Source organism: Olea europaea, chromosome 10 (genome assembly GCF_002742605.1).
Source record: "Olea europaea var. sylvestris chromosome 10, O_europaea_v1, whole genome shotgun sequence".
Taxonomy (NCBI): domain Eukaryota; kingdom Viridiplantae; phylum Streptophyta; class Magnoliopsida; order Lamiales; family Oleaceae; genus Olea; species Olea europaea.
The window spans coordinates 22,348,460-22,359,601 of NC_036246.1; the positions used below are offsets into that span (position 1 = coordinate 22,348,460).

The 11,142-nt window shown below is 34.4% G+C and overlaps 1 pseudogene; it reads right to left on the reverse strand.

Moving 5' to 3' along the window:
- Window positions 1-3,928: 3,928 nt before the first annotated feature.
- On the reverse strand, window positions 3,929-10,424 carry LOC111400409 (annotated as a pseudogene).
- Between the last annotated feature and the right edge of the window lie 718 nt (window positions 10,425-11,142).

An 11,142-nucleotide genomic window follows, 5' to 3' on the forward strand; every position in this document is an offset into this window, starting at 1 on the left:
TCTGGAGGGTCCCTTTAGGCAGTTTCTTCCTAACATTATTTTTGACATTTTTCGTGCTAAAAGTTTTCTGTTTCAGGGTCTACAGTAGAATCTGGATAGCATTGTTCTTCGGGCATTCGGGACGTGATCGTGATTTCTTCATTGCTGTAGTTTTCAAAGACTTCAGAACAAATAGTGGTGGTTCTAAAGTGATAAATTCGCATCTCTCGTAATTTACAAACTCAAATAGGTTTGCTCTGGTATATTGGCTTATCTCAATTTAAATTTCAGCATTAGCAGATCATCGTGTGGGGTGATCGTTAGGATTGAAGGTTGTTATTGCTTGGCAACCATTGCTTGTGTTAGAAATTAGGATTACTTGCTCTTAATCTTTTTCGATTGAGTACTTAATTTTGGATAAATTAGCGTATTGTGTTTTGTGCTAAAATTGTCGTGAAATTTCGTTTGATTGGATATGCCTATTTTGTTGCATCATAAATTCCGTTGTGTTGTTACTTCCATTAGAATACCTAGACCTTACCGCTGTTCGAACGTTTCATTGATCTAAGACCACGAGTCTTACGAAATCCTGGGAATCTAGGACGGTGTATATTGCGGCCGTAGGATTACTTTATGTGACCTATTTGTACATTTAATTGCTTCGTTTTTCCAAAAAATGTCTTTGAATTTCGAAGGTGGTATTTTTAATGAAAAAGATGATTTTTCAATCTGGCAACAAAAAATAAAGGGTATTTTGGTCAAACAAAAGGTTTCAAAAGCCATTGAAGGTAATTTTTCATCTAATTTTTCAAAAGAACATAAAGAAGAATCCGATGAGCTTGCTTATACCTCAATCATTTTACACGTGTCTGACGCTGTTTTGAGAAAAGTAGGAAAATTGAAAACCACCAAAGAACTTTGGAAAAAGTTGGAAAATCTGTATTTGCTTAAATCCACTTCTAATAAACTTTATCTTCTTGAGAGTTTCTTCCATTTTAAAATGGATCATTCAAAGGATTTTGACGACAATCTAAATGCTTTCAATAAACTTGTTCAAGCTATTGTTAACTGTGAATAAACTGTATCTGAAACATATAAGGCTATTATCCTGCTTAATTCCATGCCTGAGTCATTTGAGAAAGTTTAAAATGCCATTAAGTATAGTGGAGATACATTGACACCTGAAATTTTCATAGATTCTCTTAGGAGTAAAAAGATGAAAATTAAGGCTGAAAATGAAGATAAGAGGAGTGGTGAGTTACACATGATAAGGAGTAGGATGAAGTTTAAGAAAATTAATTTGGGTAGAGCTTAAAATAGTGGTGACTCGAGTAGTGACTAAAGTGATGAAAGTGGTAAGATAAAGGGCAAGGGGCAGGACAAGTCTAGTGGTAGACAGTGTTATAGTTGTGATAAATCTGGGTACTTTATTAGAGACTGTCCCAAGAAGAAGGATAAGTTGAAGGGTAAGATGAGAGGTGAGACGAATGTGGTTGAGGGGTTGAGCTATGACCCCAGTGAGGTTCATTGAGAGAGTAAACCTAGTCATTGCATATGCATCTGTGTGCGATCCTTTCTGTATGTGTGTGATTGCCTAATTTGTTGCATGACTATATGTTGCATTTTAATTTGTTTGATATGTGTGTTTGTATGAATTTGAGGTAATGAAATTACTTGGTATGATTGTTTGCATGCAGAGTAGGTTATGATGCATTAGTAGTGTGTTAGATGTTTTTTGGTAAGATAGAGTATAGATGTTTAGAGGTACATCGTGATTTGTACCGGAGGATGTAGAGTGTGACATTTGGATCACGAGTGGAGATGTGATCAAATGTGTAGAATCCTTTATTTGTAAAAGAGGCCCTGTATAGGTGGAGTGTGAGATAGACACTTCTATCACTTCTGTAAGGTGGAGGCTCATTATCCATGTAGGTTGGGAGATGTGATGTGGTGATAGAAGATTATCTCAAGAACTTAGGATCTATTATGACTTGCCAGTTAGACATGAGTTGAGTGATCTGTTTAGTGAGCATGGTGGGCAATGAGAGGAGATATGTGTTCTTGAGGTGGGAGTAACACGTAATGGATATGATAAGTGTGATGAGATTTTTTCATGGGGTCATTTAAGCATTTGTTGTATATGTGTTTGACTGTGTGCTGATTAACTTGGTGTTAGTTTGTTGTTTTGTGTGAACCTGATTTTCTTAAAAGATCTGTGTAGTATCCTATATAATATCTTCATCGCATGATTATTTGTTCATTGTGATACTTGTTCCTACTTGGGTATTTTTCGGACCTTAGCCCCGGTGAGTACATGGATCAGGTATGGTGTATGTTTCGGTTCGAAATACGAGGTAAGGTCCGTGATACCAATTTTATTGGATTATCTTGATTGTACAAGTTTAAACTTTGTGTTTTGGTTGCTTGCAGATTATTGGACATTAAGCTGAAGATTGTTGGGTTTTTTGATACCTAATAATCCCGGGCAATGATGTTAAACCGATATTGGATAAATTTATTATCATCACGCAAGATTGAGGACTCGACCCTAAAACTATTTGGACCATTAGAAGCAATCTAATTAATTAGTGTTTCTCATGACCCGACTTTCACTCATTGGACAGCTTATTTTGTTAGCCCACTTACCGGTATTCGTATTGGACTTGGCCCGCACAACTTTGACCTAACCTGAACTATATAAGCTAACCCATTAATCTTCTATCTCTTACCCGTGTTTTTGGCTTTGGAAGAAAACCCTCTGTCTTTTTGCTTTGTGCTTTCTCTCTGCTGGTTTTTTTCTTCTTGCTTCTTCATAGCCTTTGTGGTTGAAAAACACCGTCCCTATTGTGTTTTTAGTGGGTACAAGGTAAAACAACATGAGTGGAAGAAGGATTGTAGGTTTGGGTAGTGATTTGCTTGGGTGTTGTAAGGTTGAGATTGGTATAGTGAGGACAGAAAATCCATCAATTGGAGGTCGATTATTCAACATCTATGTTTGGGGTCCATCGGAGCATTCACCAGAATCATCAACTTAGGATCAACACATTCTCCAACTACATGATAAGGTTGACTTGGATCTTCAGAATGCTACTTAGATTCAAAATGCAAAACCATAAATGATAATCCTTCAAAACATAAGCTTGACCAAAAAAAAAAAGCAATAAAATTGATTTAACATAAAATGTCCTCACGTGGAGCAAGACATAAGCCGATCACCAAGCTCGAAATTAGAGTTGTAATTGCTACATTATCAAATGGTGACATCCCATTTCTCATATATGGCTCTTTTTCGTATTGGAAAAAAGGATATTGAAAAAAATAAAAATAAAATAAAGACATTAGGATAAAAATTTGAAACAAAACCAAGATTTTTGGTTCCTCTTCATTATTGCCTGGTCTCTCCATATATCTATACTTACAGACCCCTCACATGAGTCGGGCCCACTTGGGCCCGGTGCAATAAAAAATGGCAGGAAAAAAAAAACCCGACCTTACCCCTGAGGGTGGTTTCGAGATCCTTTATCTTTCTGGTAGAAGATGCAAGCTTGTGATCCAATGAGGTTAGTGGTGAGATTTTCCAGAGTGCTCCTAGGCCTCCGGGCAACTAGCAGATCATGATTATTAGATGGTAGGTTGCCTTGAAGATCCAATGTTAGAGCTAGATATATTGTCTATCACACGCTGGATAGACAAAAATAAATTTACTTTACAATTAAACAAATGAAAAAAAATATACATATATATTATTTTAATCTGCATGTTGGGGACATGTTGGTATTTTTATGAAAAATTACATGTGGACATGTTTGTCACTTCGTGTTGTGTCCTTATTTCTCAGCTTCACACACTCCAAAAAATGAACGCATCACACACTCTCTCACAGGAAGAATGTCTAATCTTTACCCATGAATGAGTCATTTGGAACTGGACCTTTCTGTCTAGACAAGCTTCAAGAAATCAAAACGTTTTTGCCACGATTAGCATTTGTGGAAGACCAACCATTTCCCTTTCCTCCTTCACCACCTGAAATAAGTTAAAAACTATATCCCGATGAAATATAAGCAAACTAGCTTAGTAGGAAATTGTAGTTGTATAATAAAATCTTCTTGCAAAAGAAATGACTGTTCACTATAACGCAACTTAATACAAAAGACATACCTAATTGCCTGCTCATATTAGGACGAGGCATCTCAGAATTGTTGGGATTTTACTTAATCATGTACAGCGAAATTTAAACAATATTTTAATTTCCACCAAGGATCTACTTTGTGTTTGAATAGAAATTATACTTTTGTTGAATTCTGCAAACGCCTTTGCTTTTCTTTTGATTTAACAATCTCGGTCTGCAACCCACATCTGTTCAATTATACAGCCTTCAATGGAAATTCACATAAGGCACAAGATTGAAAGGACCAGGGTTTTTGCATTTCTTGTGCTAGCAATAATAGTGAAATTTCTCTACAGTTTTCAAACTCTAACAGCTTATTTATATAAATCCAAACGGGCTTGGCCCTTCTCTTAATCCAGTCCAATATTTAATTAATCCAATTAATTAAATTTGGTCTATGAATTAATTAATCCAATTAATTAATTCGGACTTATTTATAAGCAACCCAATTAATTACTTATCTAATACTCGTTAATTAATTAATTGGTAAATCTCGTTCTTCTAATACTCTTTTGTATATGATCTATTAGGTTCCTAATTACAATGCCTAACGATGTAAATTATTATTTTGATTTAATCAAAATAGATAAACTAAAGCACCCCTTTTAATTTATCACTAATTTACATTCGTCGTCCCAAATTGATATTTAGCAATATGTCAGGACAATACATGTGACGAAAAATGTCATTTGGTATGAAAAAAACCAAACTTGTTCGTTTACGTGAAACTATAATCCCTTCGTCAATATGATCCAATTAATTACAAGATATGGATATGCGTCAATCTCAATTATCGATCATATCTTTTATCCCACTATTAACTCCATACAAGTCGAAAACTCATTTTCGACTTATGAGTACACATTGATCAAGGATTTCATAATCAATTTAATTAAATGAAATATAGATCATAATCTCTTATTATCTAAGAGTGACGAATCCACTATTGATCATAAACAACTTTCATATGATTCTTGATATACCCAAATGATTTCGTATTAGCGACCATTGGTAGAGATTGATCCAATATCACCAAAGTATGATTGCCCTCATATAAGGCACTATGATAACCTCAAGTCAAAGGCCAATTCCACTACCGAACGTTAGAGATTAATCACTGATACTCAGATAGTTATCTATGTAGAATCCCCTAGCGGGTCTCCAATGTTTTGTTATATAACAAAACATCCATATGTTCATTTAAGTATCACAATACTTTAGCTTGTGAGATCAGTTACTTACTTTACAAGAAAGAAATGTCACACGTAATGATCTATCCGTAATAACGATATCTATATCTCGTCATTACTTACGACCATGGATGATTTAAGATTGAATCATACGTAATTTGTATCTCATAATTACAACTCTTTGTGATTAACAAATCACTAAAACTTGACTATACGGATTCTGTTATTTAATAGATCTTGCCAAAATAAATGTATTAAACATATTAAAAGTATTTACAACCTAAATTGATTGGACTAGGGTATAACACTTACAAGAACTTGGTCCTTCAGCCCCTTATCTAAACATAACCATCATGTTATCTGTTTTGGGTATTAATAGAAGTGGTGCGTGCTGTCGTAGGCACTCCGAATTAAAATCTATATTTTTTAAAATTAAAGTAATAGTAGAAGTAAGGGTCGATCCCACGTAGAGTGATTAATTTACTTTTTATACTAAATTAACTAAACTGGGGGAGGGGGGGTTTGAATCCTTGAAATAACACAACTCACCAAATTAAATATAAGCAATAAAACAATCCTTGATCCAAGTCAACATCCATCGTTGGAAATTAATAACCGGTCATTGATCCACAAATAATCATCAATTTCATAATTGTAGCATTCATTGTGAAAAATTAAATTTCACATTCGAAACAATTTTCCTATTTCTCCTTAGTTTTAATTAATTAGAAACAAGAGATCTAATTAATCCTCATTATCAAACAATTCTAAACAAGCATGAAAATTTAATTTAATAATGGCTTTACGAATTAGAGAAATCAATGAACTAGGTAACACAAGCTAAGCGTTTGCATTTAACCTAGATAAATCTTCTCTCTAAGATTTAATAATTTCAAACCAGCAAATTATTAATCTTAGTTGTTTCATAAGTTAAACCAATTAATAATTACAATTTTGAAATTCAACCTATCTATAGATTATTGAGATTAATAACCTAGCGTGCACTCTAGAAATCAAACACAAAAATCATAAAAATAATTACAAAAGAAGATTTAATACTAACCATATGAATTAATCAATAAAAATCAGGTGGAGCTCATAGTTATAGTTGTTCCAAGGCTTCCATTTCCTTATTTCAAGTAAAAGAAATTAGTTGCACATCATAGATCTTTAAGCACAAACAGATAGAAATAGGGTTGGGGGTGTTCTCTTTGTTTTGGGCAAGATTCGGGGCTTATATATGGTGTATAAGATTTGTTTCCACAAGCGTTTGATTCAAATTAGGAAACTAAAAATCGCGTGTCGGAAATGAACTATGCTCTGAAGGTCAGAATTCGACCGCACAGAACAACCGTTTTTTCGTTGGATAGTTTTCAGTATTTTAATTGTGACTTTCTTTCCCAATATCCGATTGAGGTGATTCAAAGTACGTTTGGAAGCTAACTCAAAGGACTACATCTTTTCTTCAGATGTCATCTTCCAATTCGATCATTTACTGTGTCAAAAAGGGTCCCAATATGATGCTGAAAATTGGTGCATAACCTTTTTGATTAGAAATTGATGTGTGATTATACTTTTATTGTATTTCATCCCTTCGACTTCTTTTCTCATCCACTTGACCTCTAACACTCTTGAATCTTCATTCCATTGCTCATTTCATTTAGAGATTAGTTGCAACTTGGTTCCTGAGCTTTCATCTTCTCATTTCTTGGCCTCTTTTTCTTGTTTTCCTTTTTCCAACACTTTAAGTCTTCTATCAATTGACCTTCAAATCTTTCATTCCTTCGTTTTGCCTCATGTTTCAACTTTTGGATATTTTCATTTTAGTCCTTGAATTTTTGATTTCTTTCATTTAGGTCCTTTTTCACTCTTTGCTTCTATTTTATGTCATGATCATCCAAATGCAACTTAAATCACAATATAAGGGTACTTAGCATATTTATGTGTTAATTAGTCATAAAAATGCAAGAATGAATGGATGTAAATATCGACATTTCATGTCTTATCAAGAAGGCAAGTCTAGAATTTGATTTTACTTATAAGGGCACGAGAAGCTTGATTGGCAAGTTGTGACTGCTGATATTTCAAAATGGTCTCGTCATATACATTATCAAATTGTAAACCTGTAGGGAAGAGGAGGAAGATGTTAGCATGAGAATACTGTAAAACATCTTCAGAAATGAAAAGGTCACGAAAAATTCTCTTCATGTGAGCATAATCTGGTTTATCATCAAACCTTAGAGACGACAGTAATGGAATTACGAAGTGAACGCTATGGGATTGCAATGTTACAATGCCTGAGTATCAAAGCCAAACTGGTCATGGAATACAAACATGCCAAAGGAGGAGGGTGAAACAATATTACCTCACTTCTGCCCCTGTTTGTCATCCTTTAAAAATTTAAATTGTTTTTACAGAATCATTTTTACTACACATTCATATAGTAAAATATTCTACATATAAACCAATAAAGTTTCCTTACTTTTTAACCATACATTATCTAAAAAATACTATTCAATAACTCATTATTCCCAAATAATTCTATCAAACAGGCCCTCTGTTCTTGCATCCAGCTCTCATCCCCAACATAACTTTAATAATTGATCAAATAAGTTCTATCAAATGTTTCAAGAAAAAGAAAAATAAGTCACGACTAATACAAAGATGAGCACTCATGCATGTCTGGCTATTCCTATCAAATTTTTATTTTCTCTGCATTAGAAAGTACATTTTCTGAGTGATGTTGAACAATTAAGCACTTCAGACCTTAAAATAGAGGAAATGTATAATAAATTAGCTAAAAGTTTTCAAAAAATGCATAACATAACCATGAAGAGGACTTGCCTATATGGAATGTGTTGATTTGAGGAGTCTCTATACTTCTTGGCAAGTCCAAAATCAATAACATACACCTATGTGTAATTGGATTGTAAATCACCACAGATCATTAAAATAGACAGGTAAATAAAGCCAGGAAATCTTTAAAATAAGAAACAAAATCAGGCACCTGATTTGGACGCCTTTCCAAGCCCATGAGAAAATTGTCAGGCTTAATATCCCAATGTAGGAAGGATTTAGAATGAATGAATTTGACCAAGTTAATATGAAAAGAAATGAGATTGCAAACAAAAGCAGAAGCAATGCTTATATTTTTAACCAAACACGAGCAAAAACAATATCTTACCACTTGATCTGCAAGCATTTGAACCATCTTGAGAGAGCTTCTGACTACACAAGTTAAACAAGTCTTCAAGACTAGGTCCCAATAAGTCCATAACAAGGGTATTATAATCTCCCTCAACTCCAGACCAAGCCTTGGAATTCCAGCTACCAAAATTGGAAAGAATGAGGATATCAAACTAATGTACAATAATATCCAAAAATTAACGTGACAACTTGCAGTTGGAACAATGACAAAGATCATCACTTCCTCCTTGTAGTTATTTGTACGACTTTGACTCGTAGAGTAACTGGGGATACTTTTTCTTGACATTTTCCTGAGTATAAACATAGAGCATATGATTGAATCAAATAGTAAACAATTGACAATTCTTCTATTATAGAAAGTGAGTAATAGTCTTTGACTACTGCATAAACTACTCAAGGTTTCAAGTTTAAACACAAAAACCTTGACTACCAAAACATAAGTTTGAATAAGAAAGAAGCTTGGTGGAGCCCCCCTTGAAAGCTAAATGAGAGGGGGATTGGGATCACGGCCTTCTTTGTGTACACAATTTTACCTCTTTTATCCATTTGAATCACACTCCCCAAATAAATGACATTCTAATGTAAGTTTTGTTAACTATAAAATGAATGACACACATTCTCTTTCTTTCTCTGAAGAAGATGAGACGTTAAAATCCCTCCACGAAAAATAGTAACATAAAAATCCCAGAATTGACAACAAATTTAGATAATTTTAAAGCACACAGTTGCGATAGTAATTAAAATCACGAACTCACAAGTAAAAAAAAGTAAATTATAAAGGAAAAGAAAGAGGCTTTCCAATAGCTCACAAGCTTAACAACAACTTCTACATTCCTCAGTATATTAGTACTTACAGAATTAAGAAAATGAAAACAGTTTCACATTAAATGCAAAAATAAAATCAAGAAAAGCCACAAAATTCAAAAAGAGAAAAGTGAAAGACAAATTAATTTATTCGAACATACCTAAATAAATGATGTGATCTGGGATACGTCTCAAGAGTGCAAGGAATTGATGCATGTTGGCGAAGTATCGAGACATTTGAGCTAAGTTGGTGTCGATTGAGGTCGATAAAGCTGGCCAAATAATTGTTCACGCCATGGAGTCCAACATGATGAAGTTAACATGCCAAGGAGTAAGTTTGATGTTGCAAGTGAAGTCCAAAACAATGGAGACGAACCTATTGAAGATGAAGCTAGAAGGAGCCAAACGGTGAAGCTATGCAACTGCATAGCTTTGGGGCACATATAGCCGCATATGGGCAAGCAGGGATCGGACGGGAGAAGTTACTTCAACCATGCGACCGCATCCAATCCTACATTGCGGTCGCAAAGAAATGAAACGGGGCAGATTTTCTTTCCTTGCGTGAAAGTTCTATTTTGAGTGAAATTCTTAATTTTGGTAACTTTTATATTTCTTAGGACTCTAATTACGTTTTTAATTATTCTTAGGAGTTTGTTTCCAATTTTAATTGATCTTTAGGTTTTAGTATCAATAGTCTTTATTATTTTCAATTGTAGACAACTTTGACTATGAATTAAATTATTAGAATTTTCTCTGGAAGCACTGCTTCAAATTCTTTGTTCTGGATGGGACAAATCATCGAAGTTACATCTTGTGATGTTCAAAAATATTCAGGTGCAATTTCGTAGTCTCGTAATAAAGAGGTCGTTCATTAATATACGTTCGGTTGCTTGGTTCACTTTTGTGGGTCAAATCCAAAACCTTGATTGTATTAGGCATTCTTGGGATCTGGTGGCAATCTCCTATAGGCTCTGTAGTATTTGTTGCTACGTGGTTTCGCATCAAGAAATCTCTCTGAATGAACCACTTTCAATTTTTCGACCCAGTTGGAACTTATTTCCTACACGTGGCTCCATCCACCATCCCACGAATGAATAACATAATATCCTTCACCTCTCCTTGCAATTTCTTTTTCTTCTTCTCGAATTAAATCAAGCTGAAAATTTTGGATTTTAGAGAAAGAAAGAGATATGGCATTGAGTTTTGCTAGAGCGATAGGGGCAATCTAGAGGCACATGCACTGCCTGTTTTTTCAGGGCCCATGTGGTCTTGGATGACCAGCAAAACTCTATGGCATGTTCATGGGTTCTTCTTCACTGTAGTTGAGGCCTGCATACTTTTTGTTTAGAATAATGTTGCATGTACAGTGCCAAGCTGGCTAGGGGGGCACATATGATATGAGAGGGTAACAGGGGACAGTTGTTCCCTTGGCATATGTATGTGTAGAATGATCATTTGATTTATTTTTACGTCATTGTTATCAAAATGACCTGTATGCAGTGTTTGTCAAAATGAGTTGGGTGTGGGAATTGGGATCATGCATCTTGTTGAAACTTTGCGAAGAAATCTATTTAAACTACCAAAATAAGAACATATATATATATTACCCATATGGTTACTGAGCTTTGCAAAAAGTTTCCACGAGGTCACTGAATTTTAAAAATCATTCAATTCGCCACTAAAATTTACAAATGGTCTCCACAAGGTCACTGAACTTTGCAAAAAGTTTTCCAGTGGTCACTAAATTTAATGACCTATGAGAAACCTTTGCAAAGTTCAATGATGAATGAGGTG